The 23,094-nt window shown below is 40.6% G+C and overlaps 1 protein-coding gene across 1 annotated transcript in view; it reads left to right on the top strand.

Moving 5' to 3' along the window:
- The first annotated feature begins 2,750 nt into the window (after positions 1 to 2,750).
- LOC106868692 (uncharacterized) overlaps positions 2,751 to 23,094 on the top strand; it is a 46,600-nt gene continuing 26,256 nt past the window's right edge. Inside the window, exon 1 of the mRNA XM_089341319.1 lies at positions 2,751 to 2,901. The gene's annotated coding sequence lies outside the window, so the exon portion shown is untranslated. The remainder of the gene's footprint in view (positions 2,902 to 23,094) is intronic.

Genomic DNA, 23,094 nt, shown 5'->3' with positions numbered 1-23,094 from the left:
TCTGCTCGAAGGTTATTTATCTAATTTCAGTGGAATCTATCCACTGGTTTTCAGAAATAGAGTTATTAATATTTCTAAGTCTCTCTAAAGGAGACTACGGCAGCGGTACTGGAAATTAATAGTTATCGCCAAGCCAACATGGCAGTCCCAAAATTAGGACGAAAGCTGCCGTGAATTAGCTCCAAGAAGCCATCGCCTCTAGCTAGCTATGTGACACACGAACCTGTGTCCTTTATAACCTTCGAACAGGGGAGGTCAGCAGTGTCCCCCTGCTGGTTTGGCATCTGCAGACTAGACTAGTTTCAGGGTGTTGCCCCTTGTCAATGCAGAGTAGCCAAGCCTTAGCCAGGCGGCGCTGCTGACTATCTGCTCGAAGGTTATTTATCTAATTTCAGTGGAATCTATCCACTGGTTTTCAGAAATAGAGTTATTAATATTTCTAAGTCTCTCTAAAGGAGACTACGGCAGCGGTACTGGAAATTAATAGTTATCGCCAAGCCAACATGGCAGTCCCAAAATTAGGACGAAAGCTGCCGTGAATTAGCTCCAAGAAGCCATCGCCTCTAGCTAGCTATGTGACACACGAACCTGTGTCCTTTATAACCTTCGAACAGGGGAGGTCAGCAGTGTCCCCCTGCTGGTTTGGCATCTGCAGACTAGACTAGTTTCAGGGTGTTGCCCCTTGTCAATGCAGAGTAGCCAAGCCTTAGCCAGGCGGCGCTGCTGACTATCTGCTCGAAGGTTATTTATCTAATTTCAGTGGAATCTATCCACTGGTTTTCAGAAATAGAGTTATTAATATTTCTAAGTCTCTCTAAAGGAGACTACGGCAGCGGTACTGGAAATTAATAGTTATCGCCAAGCCAACATGGCAGTCCCAAAATTAGGACGAAAGCTGCCCTGAATTAGCTCCAAGAAGCCATCGCCTCTAGCTAGCTATGTGACACACGAACCTTATATATATATAGGACGGGCTTCTTTCAGTTTCCGTCTATCAAATCTACTGACAAGGTTTTGGTTAGCTCAAGGCTATAGTAGAAGGCACTTGCCCAAGGTGCCACACAGTGGGACTGAACCTGGAACCATGTAGTTTGGAAGAAAGCTTCTTACCACACATAGCTATATATATAGATAGATACTGCGCCAATCGTGCTAGAAAAAACTTTTAAGAAGTGATGGTCACGGTTGGAATGCGTTGTCTTTTGATCATGGCTCTACTCGGTCAAGGCTGATACAGGGATTACAAAAAATACAATTACTACATTCAGTATAAATTATAACCCTTCTTTTGTGTATGTAAACGTAGCTACCATCTTTCTCTATTCCAGAACTCCCCCCTCTCTCTCCCTCTCTCCCCTCCTCTCTCTCTCTCAGTGTATGTATGTGTACGTGCGTGTATAAATGGATTCAGCCATGCATCAGTCATTTTAACCGTCGTCTCGTTTTAATGTCTTTTGTATGGTCTGTGGTTTTTTTGTTCTTCGTTTTATTTTCCATCTGCAGTTATTCACTTACCTGGCTATTTGACAAACAAACAACGACACCTCAGATAGTTGGTTTTGCCAAGTTCAGCAATCTTGATCGAGTGATAGCCAACGGCGGCGTCACCAACATTAATTATTATAACAACTTTTACGTCCATCGACGAGGGAAAGAAAAACCACCATGTGGTCGCCACTTTATGTTGTTAGAAATCGTAGCCAAATCCACCTCAGATTCACACCACATTGGATAATGTGGTTCTGTATTCCTTGCACATAGAAGGGGTGGGGAACGGCAGTATGAGCACGGCTAGATTTGCCTTTGATCAACGGTCCTTCGATCGGTGCGCACTCGCGGGAAAACCAACTTCATAATCGGCCAATGACTTGGGTCTCTACGTGGTCGTTCACTCTGCTAGAAATAGAAGTCAAATGTCCTTATCCTTAAATCACACCCTACCCCGTGGTAAAAATGGAGGGAGGGAGGGAGGGTGGGATACATTGGATTGGTTCATGTGTCCATTCGTAGTCGATATACCGTCCTCGATAGAAAAAGAAAGCTGCAAAACACGGGATATCTTTGATCATATAATAGATGTGCTGAATCAGGATTGACCAACTTCACCACTATCACCACGACCACCACTACGACCACCATCACCACCACCGTTACGGCCGCCACCACCACCACCATCACAAACTGTCATATAATATCATTACCACCACCTCCACCACCATTGTTACCTAATATCGGTGTAACGTCACGTTATCGTCACTACTACCACCACCACCACCACCACAATCATTATACAACTGCCGCCATCCCTACTATAACTAGTCTCACCACATCGACGACCACCACCGTCCCCACGACTAATATGACCACCACCACTAACTACCACAAGGCCTCCATCAAAACTACATCAGAAACACCAACATGACCACGACCACCACCATCAACAACACCACCACCACTACAAACCACACACTACGCCTCCACCAAGACCGCTCTCTCTCTCTCTCTCTCTCTCACTCTATCTCGGCCAATAACACCGCCGACACAAGTATTATCGTTTTTACTTCCACCACCATCACCATCACCACCACCATCATATCACAGTTGTATCACCACCTTCATTTCCACCAACCCTGCCATTAAGACTACCACCACCACCGCCGCCAACAACAACAACGGTATTATTACTTTGTACTCCCACCACAACAATCACTATCACCACCACCACCACCACCACCGTCACCTTCGCCGCCACTAATCCTTCAACTATCACCACCACCACCAGCTTGTATCCCACACCTAAGTTAATACTTACTATCATTCTTAAGACCGCCGCCAGTTCAAGCGAATAGAAGGTCTGGGACGGTATATACTTTAACCTGTTTAGTTAAAACACAATTACAGGTAAATCGTTACTTCTTTCTCCCTTCGTCCACACACACACACACACATATTGTGTGTGTGTGTGTGCTTTATATACACACACACACACACACACACACGTATATTCTAAAGTCAATACTTTGTCTTTATATATAATTATATGTGAATGTACGTTTTTATAGAAGTATATATAATATATATATATGTATCGTTTGTAGAAATACATAAATCGGAGGAGATGTAGATCAGTTACTATTATGAAGTAGGCCGGTTTATGGGGGTACCCTGGGTTTCTCGCTCATAAGGGGTTTAGCCTTACCGCGCGTCTTCAGACCCCAGACACTGCTGGCTTAAGATCTCTTCATAATATATTCACATATGTTTGTGTGTGTGATATAAGTACGTTTGTCTATGTATGTGTATATCTAAGTATATGTTTGTATATGTATGTATGTATCCAAGTATATGTTCGTGTATGTATGTGTGTATCTAGTTATATATTTGTGTTTGTATTTATATAAGTATATGTTTGTGTACGTGTGTATATGTTTGTGTGTGTATATACATGAAATGTATATGTGTATAGACATCAGTAACACTTAAGTGGTAGTTATGAGTGTACGTGTGTGTTGGAGGGGAACCTCTCGCACTTAAAGTACCTAGCAAAAACGAAAAAAAATAATATGTGATTTTAATCAGATAAAATTACAGCAACAACGTAGTAAACACTCGAACGGAAGATAGAGAATAGAAAACAAAACACGTATTATTAAGCAAGTTTGTTTTCAATTATGTCGATAAATGTATACACACTCACACACAAGGACTATCTAGGATTATTTATAAACTTTTCTATGATAAGTGAATTATTGTGCGTAACCAGCTACAAACTGCTTCTCAACCACATGGTTCCGAGTTCAATCTAACTGCGTAACACCTTGGGCAAGTATGATCTACTATAGCTCCAGGGTGATCAAAGACGGAAACTGAAAGAAACCTTTCGTGTGTGTGTGTCAATTTGTCCCCTACCACTGCTTAACAACCGGTGTTGGTGTGTTTACGTCACCAGAACTTTAGCGGTTCGGCAAGAAATATCGATGTAATAAGTACTAGGCTTTAAAAATTTACAAAAAGAAAAAATGTACTGGTTTCGATTCATTTGACTAAAAGTTCTTCAAGGTGGTGCCCCAGTATGGCCGCAGTCTAATGGCTGAAATAAGTAAAAGATATATATTTAAAAGGTTGTTGAGGCTGCCTTCGCATTTATAAAGATCTATCTATCTATCTATCTATCTATCTGTCTGTCTGTCTGTCTGTCTGTCTATCTGTCTGTTTATCTATCTATTTGTCTGCTGTCTGTCTGTCTATCTGTCTGTCTATCTAAGTCAGACTGCAGCCATGCTGGGGCACCGCCTTGAAAAGCTTTTGGTTGAATGAATCGACCTCTGTACTCATTACTTTTGTGTAAAGTCTGGTACTTATTGGACTATTTTGACGAACTGCTAGGTTACTTGGATGTAAACACGCCAACATCGGTTCTTTCAACTTCTGTCTACCAAATCCACTGACAAGGCTTTGGTCTACCTGAGGCTATACCCAAGGTGCCACAAAGTGAGACTGAACCCAGAACCAAGTGGTTGAGAAGCAAACTTCTTACCACATAACCATCTGCCTGCACGCGCGCACACACATACACAGGTAAAAACTTGTGAGGTTTTCTTCATCAGTGAAGTTTGTTGCTGGTTGTTATGGAGACAGGTATATGCTATGACACGCCCTATGTAAAAATGTGTATGTTAGTTTATTACATAGACTGACACTCATTTTCTTTATGTACGTGTTCATTTATATATATATATGGTGCCCCAGCATGGCCACAGTTCATGAGCTGAAACTAGATAAAATGAAAATGAATATATATATATATTACTCATTCTGTATAGAATTCTGAATGTCAAGTCAAGTTGTTTGTGTGTTACACCTATGTGAGACCACACATGAACAAACTCTTTTAAATTCCAATTTTTCTTTTTCATTTCCGTAGGCGTAGGAGTGGCTATGTGGTAAGTAGCTTGCTTACCAACCACATGCTTCTGGGTTCAGTCCCACTGTGTGCACCTTGGGCAAGTGTCTTCTACTATAGCCTCGGGCCGACCAAAGCCTTGTAAGTGGATTTGGTAGATGGAAACTGAAAGAAGCCCTTCGTATATATGTATATATATATATATGTATGTGTGTCTGTGTTTGTCCCCCTAGCATTGCTTGACAACCGATGCTGGTGTGTTAACATCCCCGTAACTTAGAGGTTCAGCAAAAGAGATCGATAGAATAAGTACTAGGCTTACAAACAATAAGTGCCTGGGTTGATTTGCTCGACTAAAGGCAGTGCACCAGCATGGCCACAGTCAAATGACTGAAAGAAGTAAAAGAGTAAAGAGTATATACTTTTCAGATGGTGTACATTAGGATTATATCCAAATTTAAAGAAAAAGACAATTTGTGTTCAACCACACTTAAGTAATGACACAATTTCTTTTCAAAATTTCAAGTTTCATTTTGTAGATATATATGTGTTGTGTGTCAGTATGTTTATGCTTACGCCCAGTTATTTGTTGTTGTTTTTTTCACCTGAAATTTGATATAATTGTAATTTATACCATTTAAAAGGTATTTGTGGAAAAATTTTCATTAAAAGGTATCTGTTTTTTTTTCAAAGTTATGAGGAAAAAAGGTTGGAGTGGGCGACAAAAGGCAAACTAGACTTTTCTGTTCTTTATACTTAGATATTCATCGCAGGAGTGGCTGTGTGGTATGAAGCCTGCTTTCCAACCACATGGTTCTGGGTTCAGCCCCACTGCATGGCGTGTTGGCCAAGTGTGAGTGGCTTTGGCAGACGGAAACTGAAAGAACCCCTTTTTTGTGTCTGTGTTTGTAATCCACCACTGCTTGATGATTGGTGTTGGTTTGTTCATGTCCCTGTAACTTAGTGGTTCAGCAAAATAGACTGATAGAATAAGTTTGACATGCATTTTTCTTGCTGGCAGAGGTTGAATAGTTTGACCGGAGCTGTCTATCAAATCCACTCACAAAACATTGGTTGACCTGACACTTGCCCAAGGTACCGGGTTGTTGAGAGGGAAGCTTCTTACCACATGGCCACACCTGTACCTATATATATATATATATATATATATATATATATATATATATATATATAGGAGAATGTACGAAAAAACAACAACAGACGAGGACAGGTGGTGTAAATAACAAAAGGATGTATTAGTAAGACGCTATATATATATATATATATATTATTCTTTAACAATTCAAGGTGTGATGCCATATATGTGATTTTATTGTGAAATGATACATTCATCACCACACCTTGATACAGGTGTGACAATACCTCATTGATTTGCACACCTTTCTGTATGCATTTCAATTGTCAAGAGTTTGTCTCTTACTTACAGAAAAATAATTTTTTTGTTTCTAGCAAAGGTAGGCTATTTTCTCTCCTTGTCATTGTAAATGTAGATCATAAATATCATTATAATTGTTGTTGTCATCATCATTAATCAACAAGACTATCATTAGAACACCATTGTTATCAACATTATTATCATAATTATCACATGACCTCATCATGGTTCTTGTTATTACTATCATCATCATCATCATCATCATCAGCCATTTCTATACCGTCCCTAGACCTATAATATGAAATCTAGTGAAGGTTGGAAATCTAGGGACAGGGAATAAGTTGATTACATCAACCCCAATGCTCCACTCTTTTACTCTTTTACTTGTTTCAGTCATTTGACTGCGGCCATGCTGGGGCACCGCCTTTTTAGTCGAGCAAATCGACCCCAGGACTTATTCTTTGGAACTCTAGTACTTATTCTATCGATCTCTTTTGCTGAACCGCTAAGTTACGGGGACGTAAACACACCAGCATCGGTTGTCAAGCGATGTTGGGGGGACAAACACAGACACAAACATATACACACACATACATATATATACATATATATATATATATATATATATATATAAACAATATATGAGTATAAGCATATATATGTACATGTATGTATATACGTTCATCTACATGTACATATAGATACATAACTGGGTACATGACGTGGCAAAAGAACAAGGACAAAATGGTAAACAAGGTGCAACAAACAAGCAGGCCACATAGAAACATCCCCTTCATCAGCTGCCACCATTAAAACTCCGGCGTTTTGAAGAATTAAGGCAGTACGCATCGTTAAAATGGTTCTTCCCACGAACACAAATTAAATTGTTTTCGTGGAGGGTAGTGGCGGACGGAAAACAAGACAGGAAAACGAAACGGTGAAATAAATAAACAAACAAAAAGGCTGTACAGCCAGACGTGAGGTGTGTATGTCTCGAACGCTGTGAAGCACGTACAGGAGGGGCAAAGAAGTACGTGCGAGCTTGGTGATTCCAAGAACGAAAAGAAATAGCAGCCGGACACACGTGACCAAGGCTGTGTGAAGAGAAAGAGTAGCAGAGGGAAAAGGAGGGGAGGAAGTAGAATAAAAGTGAGCAACGAGAGGTAGAGAGAGAGAGAGAGAGATAGTAATAGAAGCGAAGGACGAGTAACAAGAGATAGAGAGAGAGAGAAGTGACAGGTAGAGGCAAAGAACAGTAGAGGGAAGAATGAGAGGGGGAGATAGAAATAGAAAGAGTTGCGTTAGAAAAATAGTTAAAACTTACTGTATAAAGGTAACGCATGCGTTCTGTCGTGATACAAACAATATATGAGTATATGCATATATATGTACATGTATGTATATACGTTCATCTACATGTACATATAGATACATAACTGGGTACATGACATGGCAAAAGAACAAGGACAAAATGGTAAACAAGGTGCAACAAACAAGCAGGCCACATAGAAACATCCCCTTCATCAGCTGCCACCATATATATATATATATGTAAGAACGACTGTGCGAACCCAAAAGGAGAAATGGTGACGAATGGAAAACAGGGCTCCTTCTTTAAACGCGTCACACGGTCGAACACAAAAATATATAAAATGATAAATATGTTGTAATTCTATAACATAGTGAATTCGTAAATGCCAGTAAGGAAGACGATAGGAACACAACCATATGAGATGAATAACAGTAAGATTTATTGTAGCATTAAATTGTATGTCTGTGTGTGAGTGAATGCGACATAATGAAATACAATAAAAGACAGGCCGTCATGTAAAGAAAAGAGTGTGTGCGAGTAATACATGTATGTGAATGCGTGAGATACAGAGTTAGATTAGAGTCAGTAACACGTATAAGAATTTACCAGTTCTTAATTAGAGTACACAGTGGTAAGTGTCTGTATATAAGAAGTTAAGGCATGTGGGGCAGAGCTGTTATTTTCGTGGTGAAGAAATCACACAAACAGGATCGAAGAGAAGAGCTGCAGTTAGCTGTTGGTAGCTTGTGTACGTGTAGAGTCATGTTGACGCTGGCAGCGATGCTGGTAGTCGTAGTTGGACGATGTTGTTGGCGACGTCAGGGGCGATGCTTGTAGTTCTTAGTTGTACGATGGTGTCGATGTTGTCGCTGGAAACTGGCTGGTTGGTGTTACGCGTGTGTGGCCGGCGGCCAGATCTAAGATCTGAGGCGCGACGATTTGGCATGTATAATTTAGTCTATTTATAGCTGTAGGTAGGCTCCAGAGAAGCATTAGAAGAATTCTCTCACGTGACCTTATTAGTGGCTGTGGTTGGTCAGTTTGTGTCCTGAGGCGAACGGGTGGAGATAATTTACCCGCGCAAAGAAATAGTCTGTCAGGTGATGACGGAATGAGTTGCTTTCTACTACGCTCGCGTCTGTCAATATTTATAGTGAGAGAAGATGGTTTGTTTGTATATAATGGTGATAGAAGTGTTCACTACATATATATATATATATATATATATATATATATATATACATATATACGACGGGCTTCTTTCAGTTTCCGTCTACCAAATCCACTCACAAGGCTTTGGTCGGCCCGAGACTATAGTAGAAGACACTTGCCCAAGGTGCCACGCAGTGGGAATGAACCCGGAACCATGTGGTTGGTAAGCAAGCTACTTACCACACAGCCACTCCTGCGCCTAGCTTATTTCATTAACCCCAAAAGGATGAAAAGCAAAGTTGACCTCAGAATGTAAAGACAGTTGAGATGCTGCTGAGCATTTTGTCTGGTAACGGTTCCTCCAGCTCACCATTTTGATGATGATTATAACAGTAATGATAATAAAAATAACAAGAGCACTCAGAGAGTACAAACCTCTGCCAAAGCAATGCCAACATTCTCTCAACGATTAGCCAGAGGTGATTTTTAAAATGTGAATATCTGAAATAAACTCGACTGCTCTCACAAATGAGAATACTAAAAATGAACTCAACTGCTCTCAAAAATTAAGTAAAAAAAACAAAAGAAACAGGAAAAATAATCCAGAATCCTTGTCCAGTAACAGATCAATCCCAAAATCTAATCAGTTCGTGCCAGTCACAAGGCCAAACATCCCTGAAAGTTTCATCCGAATCCATCCAGCAGTTCTTGAGATATCTTGTCCATGGACAAACAAACAAACTAACACGACTGAAAGACTAACATGACGCTAAGGCAGAGGTAATAATAATCCTTTCTACTATAGGTGCAAGGTCTGAAATTTTGGGGGAGGGGTTAAGCTGATTATATGGACCCTAGTGAGTAACTGGTACTTAATTTATTGGCTTCGAAAGGATGAAAGGCTAAGTCGACCTTGGCGGAATTTGAAATAAAAATGTAAAGATGGACAAAATACTGCCAAGCATTTTGTATGGTGTGCTAACAGTGCTGCCAGCTTTATAATATATACACACATATATATGTGTATGTGTATATATATATATATATATATATATATAAACTAGAAAACCAGTGGTTATTTTTGTCATTATGCTAGTTGTTGTGTAATCCCAGCTTGACCCTAATCAAGCAGACCTTATTACCAAAGCACTCGTGTAGCTAATAGGGGATTTTATAGGGGAGTAAAGGGACTCCTCGCTCCTCATGAGCACATTTTTCAAATTTGGTGCCTTTTGATTTATAAAATGTACAATCACGAACCCTTTGGTTTTCAAAATTATTCTGGCAAATGTAAAGCTTATGTAATCATGTATCGTCTCAGATTTGAGATCTTGATGATGTTATTGTCTATATTTAGAATGACATTGTAGGGTTGGTGTAAGAAGCTGGATCTGGCCAGTTTAAGCATGGACCAACCAAGGACTCCTTTTATTTAAATGAGTTTTTTCACGGACCCCAGAGTATTGAAAGGTCTGTCGGCTTAACATGTTCGCAGACCCCCCCCCCCCCAGTACTTCCTTTGCAGACCACTAGGGCTCCGTAGACCACAGGTTGGGAACCACTGCCCTATATAAGGGTGTCATTCATTTATCTAACCCTTTAGAGCGAATGGAGTGAAATGGTAATGGGCATGTGGTGAGGAGGGACGAAGAGCATGAGAATGGTGATTGCGTTTGAAGTAAATGGAGCATGGAAGCGAGGTAGACCGAGGAAAACGTGGAACGGGACAGATGGAGGAGGAGGAGATTGGGAGGGTTGGTTTGGAAAAGGAGGACACCCAAAACCAGGCAAGATGGTATGAGGGCGGTTACTATGGCATTGAAGTAGATCTGGCCACCCACGTTAACGGGGACAAAACCCGGATTTAAAACGCTAGATGAAGGTGATTAACATTCAGATTACTCTGTCAAATGTAATACTAATTTATTCTCATTGTTTTCAATTAATCATGCAATGTTGTAATTTAACCCTTTAGCATTTAAACCAGCCATATCCAGCCATCACCTCTTATTTCTCTTATGCTCAGACAATCTCCAATTACAGTCTCTTACACCCACGCTGTGATGTCATACTAAAACTAAGCAATCCCATAATCCAAATCTCAAAGCTACAAAGTAATGCACAACTAATTCAAAATGATGGGAATAAATAAGCAAAATCGTAGTCGTGGCAAGATACTGGCGTCACACAACTGGCACCCGTGCCGGTGACACGTAAAAGCACCGTTTACATTCTCGGAGTGGTTGGCATCAGGAAGGGCATCCAGCTGTAGAAACCATGCGAAATCAGACTGGAGTCTGGTGCAGCCCCTCGACTAACCAACTCTGGTCAAACCGTCCAGCATGGACAATGGACATTAAATGATGATGATGGTGATGATGATACATTTGACAAACTAATCTGAATGCTAAAGGGTTAAAGATTTCAATGATGAGATGGTTTCATTTTAGAATGACATTGTAGGGTTGGTGTGAAAGGCTGGATTGGGCCAGTTTTGACTTAAAACTGGTTATATATTTTGGCCAGTTTGAATGCTAATGGGTTAAGGAAGAAGTGTACAGTTTGAGTGTTGTTTGGCTGCTATTTCTAACTGCTTGAGTGGCAACATGGAGCAGTCATGAAGCTTTCTGAAAGACCCACATCATCATCATCATCATCATCATCATTCAACGTCTGTTTTCTATGCTGGCATGGGTTGGACATTTGATAGGCACTGGCAGAGCCAGGGGCCACTCAATGTTCCACAGTCTTTTTGGCTCAGATTCTACGATTGGATGCCCTTCCTGATGCCAACCACTTTACAGAGTATACTGGGTGCTTTTATACATGGCACCAGCACCCACGCCGATGCTTTTTATTGTCGTTTAACGTCTGCTTTCTATGCTAGCATGGGTTGGACGATTTGACTGAGGACTGGTGAAACCAGATGGCTACACCAGGCTCCAATCTGATTTGGCAGAGTTTCTACAGCTGGATGCCCTTCCTGACGCCAACCACTCTGAGAGTGTAGTAGGTGCTTTTACGTGCCACCGGCACGAAGGCCAGTCAGGCAGTACTGGCAACGGCCACGCTCAAATGGTGTATTTTACGTGCCACCTGCACAGGAGCCAGTTTGGCGGCACTGGCAACGATCTCGCTGAAGATTTTTTTGTTGTACAACCCACCTGGTGATGAGCCGTGGCTCATGGGGCCCACTTCTCATTGCTAATACTTTGTTAAACAAGGCTCTGTTGTTCACTCGACAAAGAAAACCAGTTGCTGTTTATAGCGCCATGTCAGCCCATACTGAGCAAGACCCTCAGTAAGGGTTGACTTGTGAGATATCTTGGACCACCTCATCTCAAACGAGTGAAACTCTACCCTGCCCCCCACCTCACCACCACCGCCAACTCCATTTTTTAAAATTAGAAATGGCGGGAAGTGATTTGTAGGAAATGTGGCTGCTATTTCTAGCAAGTCGAGTGACTTATTGAAAACTTCTTTATTCTGGCTCAAGAGTCAGTGAGAAAAACCAGTTTTTTTTTTTCTTTATGTGAGAGAAAAGAAGGAAGGAAATTCAAGTGGAAGAATTAAGAACTTATTCACAATATGTAAATCACCATCATCATCATCATAATCATAATTTAGATCCGGCTTTTTATAATAAAATGCCATCCAATCCAATCCTGATTATAGCTGCTCTCTCTTTTTCTCTCATTCCCTCTCTCTCTTTCCCATTCTTGCTCTCTTTCTTCTCACTCATTCTCTCTCTCATTCTCCCTCTCTGTCTCTTCCCTGCTCTCTGTCTCTCCTCTGCTCTCTGTCTCTCTCTCTCTCTCACATTCTCACTCATTCTCTCTCATTCTCCTTCTGTATCTCTCCCTCTCTCCCCCTTTCACTCATTCTCTTTCTCTCCCCACCTCTCTCTCTTCCTATTTCTCTGCAAAACTTCATTCATCCATTATAAACATAGGGAAACAATACTCTTTGCATACGGATATATTTTCTGCTTTGTCTGACGCCAACAAATGGTCAACAACCAAATCATTCTGTACACTCCTTTTCCAAAAACCTGTCCCATTATCTGTGTTGAATTAACGTAGTTAGATTCATTAAATTCCAGAATTTTAGGTTAAAAAATACATCATCATAGTTTTAGTGTTCACTTTTCCATGCCTTCATGGGTCAGATGTAGTTTTCTGAGGCATATTTTCTATGGCTGGGTGCCTTTCCTATCTCCATCCCTCAACTGTTTTCAAAGCAAGCTAGTATTTCTCCTCTCCCCTCCACCTCGTTGTGATACATGTTTTTGCAGAATATTGGAAATGCTTGGGCGACGGTGCCACTTGTTTATGACTATCTCATGATATCAAACTGGGAAACATACACATACACTGGGAATAGCATGTGCACACACACAGACACAGACACACACTCATACACACACAATAGGAAACACTCACGCACACACACATTTACAACAGGCTTCTTTTTAGTTTCCATCTTCCAAATCCACCTTAATGATAATAGTAATAATAATAATAATAATAATAATAATAATAATCCTTTCTACTATAGGCACAAGGCCTGAAATTTGGGGAGAGGCGGGCTAGTCGATTAGATCGACCCCAGAACGCAACTTGTACTTAATTTATCGACTCTGAAAGGATGAAAGGCAAAGTTGGTGGTTTTTGAACTCAGAAAGCGGGAAACCGGGCCCATGAGCCTGGCTAGGCTTTGAAAGGGCGAATAAATAAATAATAATAGGCACAAAGCTTGAAATTTGGGGGAGGGGACTGGTTGATTATATCGACCTCAGTGCGTAACTGGTACTTATTTTATTGACCCCAAGAGGATAAAAAGTAACGTCAATCTCGGTAGAATGTATTGGCAGTCGAAACACCGCTAAGTATTTTGCCCCACATGCTAATGAATCTACCAGCTTGCCGCCTTTTTTTTATAACCAAACATTATTCGGAATTATATAAAGAATTGTTCAGATATTTTTGTGTATTGTAGGCGTATAACCGCTTTATCGCACATAGACTTCGACAACAAAATCTTACATGGACCTGTAAAGGTCTTTTGGACCCCAGTTGCGAACCACTGAATAGAGTTCACCTGTCTGTCTGTCTCTCTCTCTGTCTCTCTCTGTCTCTCTCTCTCTCATTGGTTTATATAGATTGAAGGTCTCATGAATGCGTTGTTGTATTGTTATGTGGGTGTTTATGTGTGTACAAAAGTCATGAGTCATTCGACATGGCAGCGGTGATGGTGGTGATGGTAATGGTGGCGGTGGTAGTGGTAATAGTGGCAATGATGGCAGTGGTGGTGGTGGTGGTGGTGGTGGCAGTAGTGGTGATGGTGGTGATAGTGGAGACAGTGATGATAGTGTAGTGGTGGTGGTAATGGTGGTGGTGGTTATGGTGGTATGATGATAGTGGTGACAACAGTGGTGGTGGTGGTGGTTCTGCAGGTGATGGTACTGATAATGGTGGTGGCAGTGGTGATGATGGTGATAATGATGGTAATAGTGGTGGTGGTAGTGGTGGTGGTGGTGTGAACATGAAAGAAAGATAAAACTAGTTCCTTTTCACTTCAAAATATTCTTGTCTCTGCCGAGAGTGGGAAATGCAGAGTCACGGATGTGAACGAAGGCCACGTTCTGCCATATTTTCTGCACTTTTGCACTACCTGACACCATCCACTCCCACTCACTACCCGGACACTAAGCGACTAGACATGGCTGTGTGACAAGAAGTTTGCTTCCCAACCACACGGCTCCAGGTTCAGTCCCACTGCATGTCAAATGTCTTTTATTATAGCCTCAAGGCCGACCTAAGTCTTGTGAGTGCATTTTGTAGATGGAAACTGAAAGAAGCCCATTACACACACACACACACACACACACACACACACACACACACACACACACACACACGATGGGCTTCTTCCAGTTTCCATCCACCAAGTCCACTAACAAGGCTTTGGTCGGCCTGAGGCTATAGTAGAAGACACATGCCCATGGTGCCATACAGTGGGACTGAACCCGGAGCCATGTGGTTGGGAAGCAAGCCTCTTACCACTCAACCACATCTGCACCTATGTATGTATTTATATGTATATATATATATATATATATATATATATATACACACACACACACGCACACATGTATTTATATATGTGTGTGTGTGTGTGTGTGTGTGTGTGTATATATATATATATATATATATATAAATAAATATATAATTTAGAGAAAAGAACCAAAGTTCATGAACTCATCCATGAAATTCCACAGTCACTTACAGAGAAAATTAATAAGTAAATACACTATAAAGAAGTATAAAATACAAAGTAAAAATCATAAAATAATAATTATAAAATGACTACATATGTATTTCTGTGTGTGTGTGTGTGTGTATATATATATATATATATATATATATATATATATATATATATATATACATACACGCTTACATATTTGCGTGTGTGTATATATATGTATATATATATCTATATATAGTTGTGTGTGTGTATATATATAATCAAATGAATAATAACAGATGATGGATACTTGTTAGCTCATTATAGCTGTTTCTTATGCATTTTTAATAGAAGAGAGAGAACATTACTTTGTTACAAAAGACCGTAATCATCAGATGAACTGTAATTATACGAACAAAAGAATATCCCAAGAGTATGGCAGGGACGTGGCTGAAGTCTGTTGAAGCTAACTATGAATGTAATACATGCTTTGCACCAGCTTGTAGGTCTAAATACTCATATGGTTGGTCTCCTCTGTGTCCTCAACCGGAATACCCCATTTGATACTTATCAACCATTGCCAGTAGCCACAGGTTTATCCAACCCTATGTGGTGCATATCATTTCAAGTACCCAATTCTATCTGAATCTTTATTTTGCTATATATATATATATATATATATATATATATATATATATATATCATCATCATCATCATCATCATCGTTTAACGTCCGCTTTCCATGCTAGCATGGGTTGGACGATTTGACTGAGGACTGGTGAAACCGGATGGCAACACCAGGCTCCAATCTAATTTGGCAGAGTTTCTACAGCTGGATGCCCTTCCTAACGCCAACCACTCAGAGAGTGTAGTGGGTGCTTTTACGTGTCACCCGCACGAAAACGGCCACGCTCGAAATGGTGTCTTTTATGTGCCACCCGCACAAGCCAGTCCAGGTGCACTGGCAATGATCTCGCTCGAAAATCCTACGGGAATATATATATATATATATATATATATATATATATACATACATACATACATACATACATACATATGTATATTTTGTTTTTTCATTTGTTCTGCGAGATTCTTTATATGAATTTGTGTGTTGAAGCATATTTTATTGTGTCTGGGGAGAGTCATTCTCTTTTAGTGGCTTGTTATTTAACACACTCACCAGTTCAATTTCCGCTCATTTACTTGTAAATTTTTTCTAAAACTTTTGTTGCGGCTTGCAACCTTTTCAATAGTTGACTATTATTGTGAGTGTGACACCGAAGGAGAACGTCTGTCCCCAGACACAATAAAATTACATATATATATATATATATATATATATATATATATATATATATATATATATATAGTTATCACCAAGCCAATATGGCAGTCCCAAAATTAGGACGAAAGCTGCCGTGAATTAGCTCCAAGAAGCCATCGCCTCTAGCTAGCTATGTGACACACGAAACCTGTGTCCTTTATAACCTTCGAACAGGGGAGGTCAGCAGTTTCCCCTTGCTGGTTTGGCATCTGCAGACTAGTTTCAGGGTGTTGCCCCTTGTCAATGCAGAGCAGCCAAGCTCCAGCCAGGCGGTGCTGCCGACTATCTGTTCGAAGGTTATTTATCTAATTTCAGTGGAATCTATCCACTGGTTTTCAGAAATAGAGTTATTAATATTTCTAAGTCTCTCTCTAAAGGAGACTACGGCAGCGGTACTGGAAATTAATAGTTATCGCCAAGCCAATATGGCAGTCCCCCCTTGTGAGTGGATTTGGTAGACGGAAACTGAAAGAAGCCCATCATATATATGTGTGTATATATATATATATATATATATATATATATATGTATGTGTGTGTTTGTCCCCCCAACATCGTTTGACAACCGATGCTGGTGTGTTTACGTCCCCGTAACTTAGCGGTTCGGCAAAAGAGTCCGACAGAATAAGTACTAGGCTTACAAAGAATAAGTCCTGGAGTCGGTTTGCTTGACTAAAGGTGGTGCTCCAGCATGGCCGCAGTCAAATGACTGAAACAGTGAGTGAGTATATATATATATATATAGAGAGAGAGAGAGAGAGGCACATAGTGTTTGTAGCTCAGCTCATTTGTACCTTGTCGCTTGTACATACTGAAATATACATATGCAACAACAGAGTAGGCTTGTTTCATTCTACTTTCACTTTCACACCTCCATTGTGTTTGCTGCTCACATTTCCTAATTGTAGCAGCATCACATTTCATACACAAGGACCATACAGTCTACCCTTTGTCCGACGGCAGAATCCCGTTGTTGCTGGGAGAGCTAACAGCTCCCTGAAATTATCCCATTTTGCTCTTAGTTGGGCTTTCGCCTTTGCTTTCATAGCACCCGCCTGCAGAAGTGATTAGGTTGCCTAGGTAACAAGCTATCAATTACTTCCAACTCGGACCAAATCATATCAGGATGGAGTTGTCACCATAGCAACTACAGATCGGACTCATTCCCACCACCATCACACCATCTGTTACATATTTTCCTCGTTTCAGTCATTGGTCTGTGGCCATGCTGGAGCACCACCTAAAAGGGGGTTTAGTTGAACAAAATGACTCCAGGACACGTTTTCCTTTTTTAAGTCTAGTATTTATTCTATCAGTTCCCTTTGCTGAACTTCTAAGTTATAATGATGTAAACAAACCAACACTGGTTGACAAGCAGTGTGAACTGGGCCCTGGTCTTCTGCCCAGGACCATAGTAAAAAAAAAACCACCTTGCCCAAGGTACTGTGCAACAGGATTGAACTCAAAGTCATATGGTTGCAAAGAAATCTTCTTAACCACACAGCTATGCATGACCCCAGTTTTAGTTAGGCCTTGGGCAAGCTTGAATCTCGGGCAAAATATTCTATGCTGTTGTCCACTTAGGCTTTCATTCACAAAACTGCCAAGATACCCACAGACCACTCAGACACCAATGAAAACATGGGAATTATCTCCCTTTACCCTTTTCAGAGTAATTTTCATTGAGCTTATTTTTTTTTTACCTTTCTTTCTTTTACTTGTTTCGCTCATTGGACTACGGTCATACTGGGGCACTGCCTTAAAGGCTTAGGGTTTAGTCAAAACAAATCAACTCCGGTACTTCTTTTTTTTTAAAGTCTTGTACTTATGCTGTTGGTCCCTTTTGCCTAACCACAAAGTTATGGGGGATGTAAAAAGCAAGCTCCTTACCACACAATCATGTGTTTGTATGTATTGGCACATAGATAGACAGATAGATAGATATACATACATACATACATACATACATACATACATACATACATACATACATACATACATACATACATACATACATACATACATACATACATACAATCAATCAATCAATTTTCAGTTTCTGTCAATCAAATCCACCCACAAGGCTTTGCTCAGCCCCGAGGCTATAATAGGAGACACTTGCTCAAGGTGTCACACAGTGGTACTGAACCCAAGACCTCATGATTTGCAATCAAGCTTCTTAACCACACAGCTATGCCTGTTCCTATGGTTACTTAATGATTTCTCATTACAGATGTAATTTAATTTGGTTAAAAATGACTTTTAATTCACTCTCTTGGTGTATGGTAACTGAGCCATGAATACATTCTCGGTTTCATTTCCATGCAGAAGGCGCTCCTAGGACATTTTGCTGTCATTATGTACATCAAACAATGGGTGACACTTCAAACAGCCAGCCAATCCTTTCTTGCCCTACCTTTTCTCCTCCTTCCTCCTTGTCCACTTGCCATTACTCCCCTCCCACCTCCCCAACACCTGAGTTTGTATCTCTTTTTGTCATTTGCAATAAACGAATTTTCAAGTTGTTTATTATATACATAGGCCAATGTTCACATTCATTGTACACACCCCATTTATATACATATGTACATATTTATTCATACACATATACATATGCACACATGCATGTATGTGTATATATATATATATATATATATATATATATATATATATACATACACACACACACACACACACGCACAGCAGATTAAGGTAAACACAATGAAAAATACTATTATGTGTATAAGCATATATACATATGTATGTATTTATGTATATACATATATATGCATGTATGTGTTTCTGAATGTATGTGTATTTGTGTCCCACATCTTTTATGTACCAACAGAAAAAAAAAAAAGCTTTTAGTCATTTGCAAATGTGGACCAACACACACACACACATACACACACGTATGCATGCAGGATTTATTATATCCTTGTTAAGGCAGACTTAAAAATGGGGAAAAAAACGTGTAATATCACATTAATATGTAATACATAAATTGCATTGTTATCAATGGTTAGTAAACTGACATCACAAAATGTGTGTAAAATTCTTTTCTTTTATACTATCAGACCAGTTGGCACCTTTTGGTTGCCCTGTTTTTATATTCTAGTTTCAAAAATGTTTTAGAAAACTCTGGGACTGTGTGTTGGCACTTAAAAAATTACGAAATCTTCAGTTCTGTTTATCCTGCTTGCTTCAACAAATTTGAATATCTATGTGTACATGTATATTTAGTAAATGTGTATGTATATATGTATATGTATGTATATCTATGTGTATGTATTTATAAATGTGTATGTATGTGTCTATGTGTGTATGTGTATATGTATATAAGTGTATGTATATATATATGTATATATGTGTATATATATATATGTATGTACGTGTATATATATATATATGTGTATGTATATATATGTATATCTGTGTATGTATATATATATCTGTATGTATGTATGAATATGTGTATATGTATAAATGTGTATGTATATATATATGTATATGTATGCATATATGTGTATGTATATGTGTATGCATATATATGTATCTATGTCTATGCATATATATATGTATGTATGTATATATTGTATATATGCATATGCAAAATTCCTTGTCTCACTTGGTGACCCTGCTGGTGCCACACAAAAAGCATTCAGTTCACTCTGTGAAGTGGTTGGCATTTGGAAGGGCATCTGGCTGTAAGAATCATGTCAAAACTGACCTCACCTGCAGAGTGGACTTGGTGCTAGGAAGGGCATCCAGCCGTAAAAACCCTGACAAAACAGACACAGTAGCCTGGGGTAGTCTTCTACCTGGCCAACTCCTGCCAACTGTCCTACCCATGCATGCATGAAGGACGGTTGTTAAACGATGATGTTGATGATATAATATGTATGTGTGTATATGTGACTGTCATCATCATCATCATCATCGTTTAACGTCCGCTTTCCATGCTAGCATGGGTTGGACGATTTGACTGAGGACTGGTGAAACCGGATGGCAACACCAGGCTCCAGTCTAATTTGGCAGAGTTTCTACAGCTGGATGCCCTTCCTAACGCCAACCACTCAGAGAGTGTAGTGGGTGCTTTTACGTGTCACCCGCACGAAAACGGCCACGCTCGAAATGGTGTCTTTTATGTGCCACCCGCACAAGCCAGTCCAGGGGCACTGGCAACGATCTCGCTCGAAAATCCTACGGGAGCCAGTCAGGCGGTACTGGCAACGGCCACGCTCAAAATGGTGCATCTCATGTGCCACCCGCACAAGAACCAGTCCAGGGGCACTGGCAACGATCTTACTTGGCTTGCCGGGTCTTCTCACGCACAGCACATTTCCAAAGGTCTCGGTCAGTAGTCATCGCCTCGGTGAGGCCCAATGTACGAAGGTCTTGCCTCACCACCTCAGCCCAGGTCTTCCTGGGCCTACCTCTTCCACGGGTTCCCTCAACTGTTAAGGTGTGGCACTTTTTCACGCAGCTATCCTCATCCATTCTCACCACATGTCCATACCAGCGCAATCGTCTCTCTTGCACACCACAACTGATGCTTCTAATGTTCAGCTTTTCTCTCAAGATACTTACACTCTGACGGGTATTCACATTGACATTACACATCCAACGGAGCATACTGGCTTCATTCCTTGCGAGCTTACGTATGTCCTCAGCAGTTACAGCCCATGTTTCACTGCCATGTAGCATGGCTGTTCGTACGCATGCGTCATACAGTCTGCCTTTTACTCTGAGTGAGAGTCCCTTTGTCGCCAGCAGGGGTAAGAGCTCTCTAAACTTTGCCCAGGCTATTCTTATTCTAGCAGCTACACTTTCAGCGCACCCACCCCCACTACTAACTTGGTCGCCCAGATAGCGGAAGCTATTGACTACCTCTAGTTTTTCACCCTGGAATGAGATAGAAGTTGTTTCCTGTTTGTTTACAGTCTTTATTGCACCTGAACATCTGCCACAAACAAAAACTAACTTGCTAGTTAACCTGCCTTTGATGTTGCTGCACCTCTTATGTGTCCATAGCTTGCACCGGGTACATCTTATAGAGTTACTACCTACTCCTTTTCTACATACTGAGCAGGGCCATCTACCTGAAGGGGTTTGTATTTTATCTACCTTCCTACTTATTAGGATTTTGGTTTTAGCTAGGTTGACTCTAAGGCCCTTCAATTCTAGACCTTGCTTCCACACCTGAAACTTCTCCTCTAGTTCTGATAGTGACTCCGCAATTAGGGCAAGGTCATCAGCATAGAGGAGCTCCCAGGGGCAACCTGTCTTGAACTCCTCTGTGATTGCCTGGAGGACTATGATAAATAAGAGGGGGCTGAGGACGGAACCTTGGTGGACCCCTACCTCTACCCAGAATTCATTGCTGTACTCATTTCCAACCCTCACCTTACTGGCAGCATCTCTGTACATGGCTCGCACAGCTCTCACTAACCATTCTTCTATCCAAAGTTTCCTCATTGACCACCAGATAAGGGATCGGGGGACCCTGTCAAAGGCTTTCTCCATGTCAACAAAAGCCAGGTACAGAGGTTTATCCTTAGCTAGGTATTTCTCCTGCAACTGTCTCACTAGAAATAAGGCATCAGTAGTGCTTTTACCTGGCACGAACCCAAACTGCATCTCATCTAAATTGATTCGCTCCCTAATTAGTTGGGCTATGACCCTCTCTGTAACTTTCATAACCTGATCTAACAGCTTGATGCCTCTGTAATTATTTGTATCTAAAGCGTCACCTTTACCTTTGTAGCAGTTGACTATGATGCTGCTACACCAGTCATTGGGTATGATTCCTTCGTGTATCACCTGGTTCGTAATACGGGTGACTAGGCTATAGCCAACACTGCCAGATATTTTGAGCATCTCTGCAGTGATTCCTGATGGGCCGGGGGCTTTCCCGGTCTTCATACTCTTAATTGATATATATTTATGTATATATGTGTGTGTGTGTGTGTGTATATATAAATGTGTTTATGTGTGTGTATGTTTCTGTATGTATGTATGTATGTATGTATGTATGTATATATTTCTCCACACCTGAATGCCTTCAATTATGTTCAAAAGCATTGCATGGAGGTGTGAGTGGGAAGGTTACTTTCTCTTCTTTCCTCTTCCCATCTCTCTCTCTCGCTCTCTCTCTCTCTCTCACTCTCTCCCTCTTTCTTTCTCTCTTTCTTTCTTTCTCTCTTTTGCTGTTTTATAAAAGACAGATTGATGACATCACCTGCTTACCTCACTGTTATTGTGAATGACATCAATAGCGCTCTTTCTCTTCCCTTCACACACACACACACACACAGACGCATGCACTGTCATACACAGACACACACTCGTACACACTGCCACACACACTCACACACTGTCACACACACACACACACAGACACACACACACGTGCACTCCAGCACTTATACACACACACAAACACCAACACACACATACGCACACACCAACACATACACACACCGACACATGCACACACCGACACACGCACACACACTGACACACACATACACTCTGACACATGCACATACACTAACACATACACACACTGAAACACACTCTGACACACACACACACACACACACTCACAAACACACACACACATACGCACACGCTAACATGCATAGAACTCGACTGTTTAATTATAGACATTCTCAATTTCCTCCTTGTTTCATTTTATTATAATTCTCCAACCCATGCTAGCATGGAAAGCGGACGTTAAACGATGATGATGTTGTT

The sequence above is a fragment of the Octopus bimaculoides genome, chromosome 24 (genome assembly GCF_046866305.1).
Source record: "Octopus bimaculoides isolate indiv1 chromosome 24, ASM4686630v1, whole genome shotgun sequence".
Lineage (NCBI taxonomy): Eukaryota > Metazoa > Mollusca > Cephalopoda > Octopoda > Octopodidae > Octopus > Octopus bimaculoides.
This window is presented reverse-complemented; position numbering and strand designations above follow the sequence as displayed.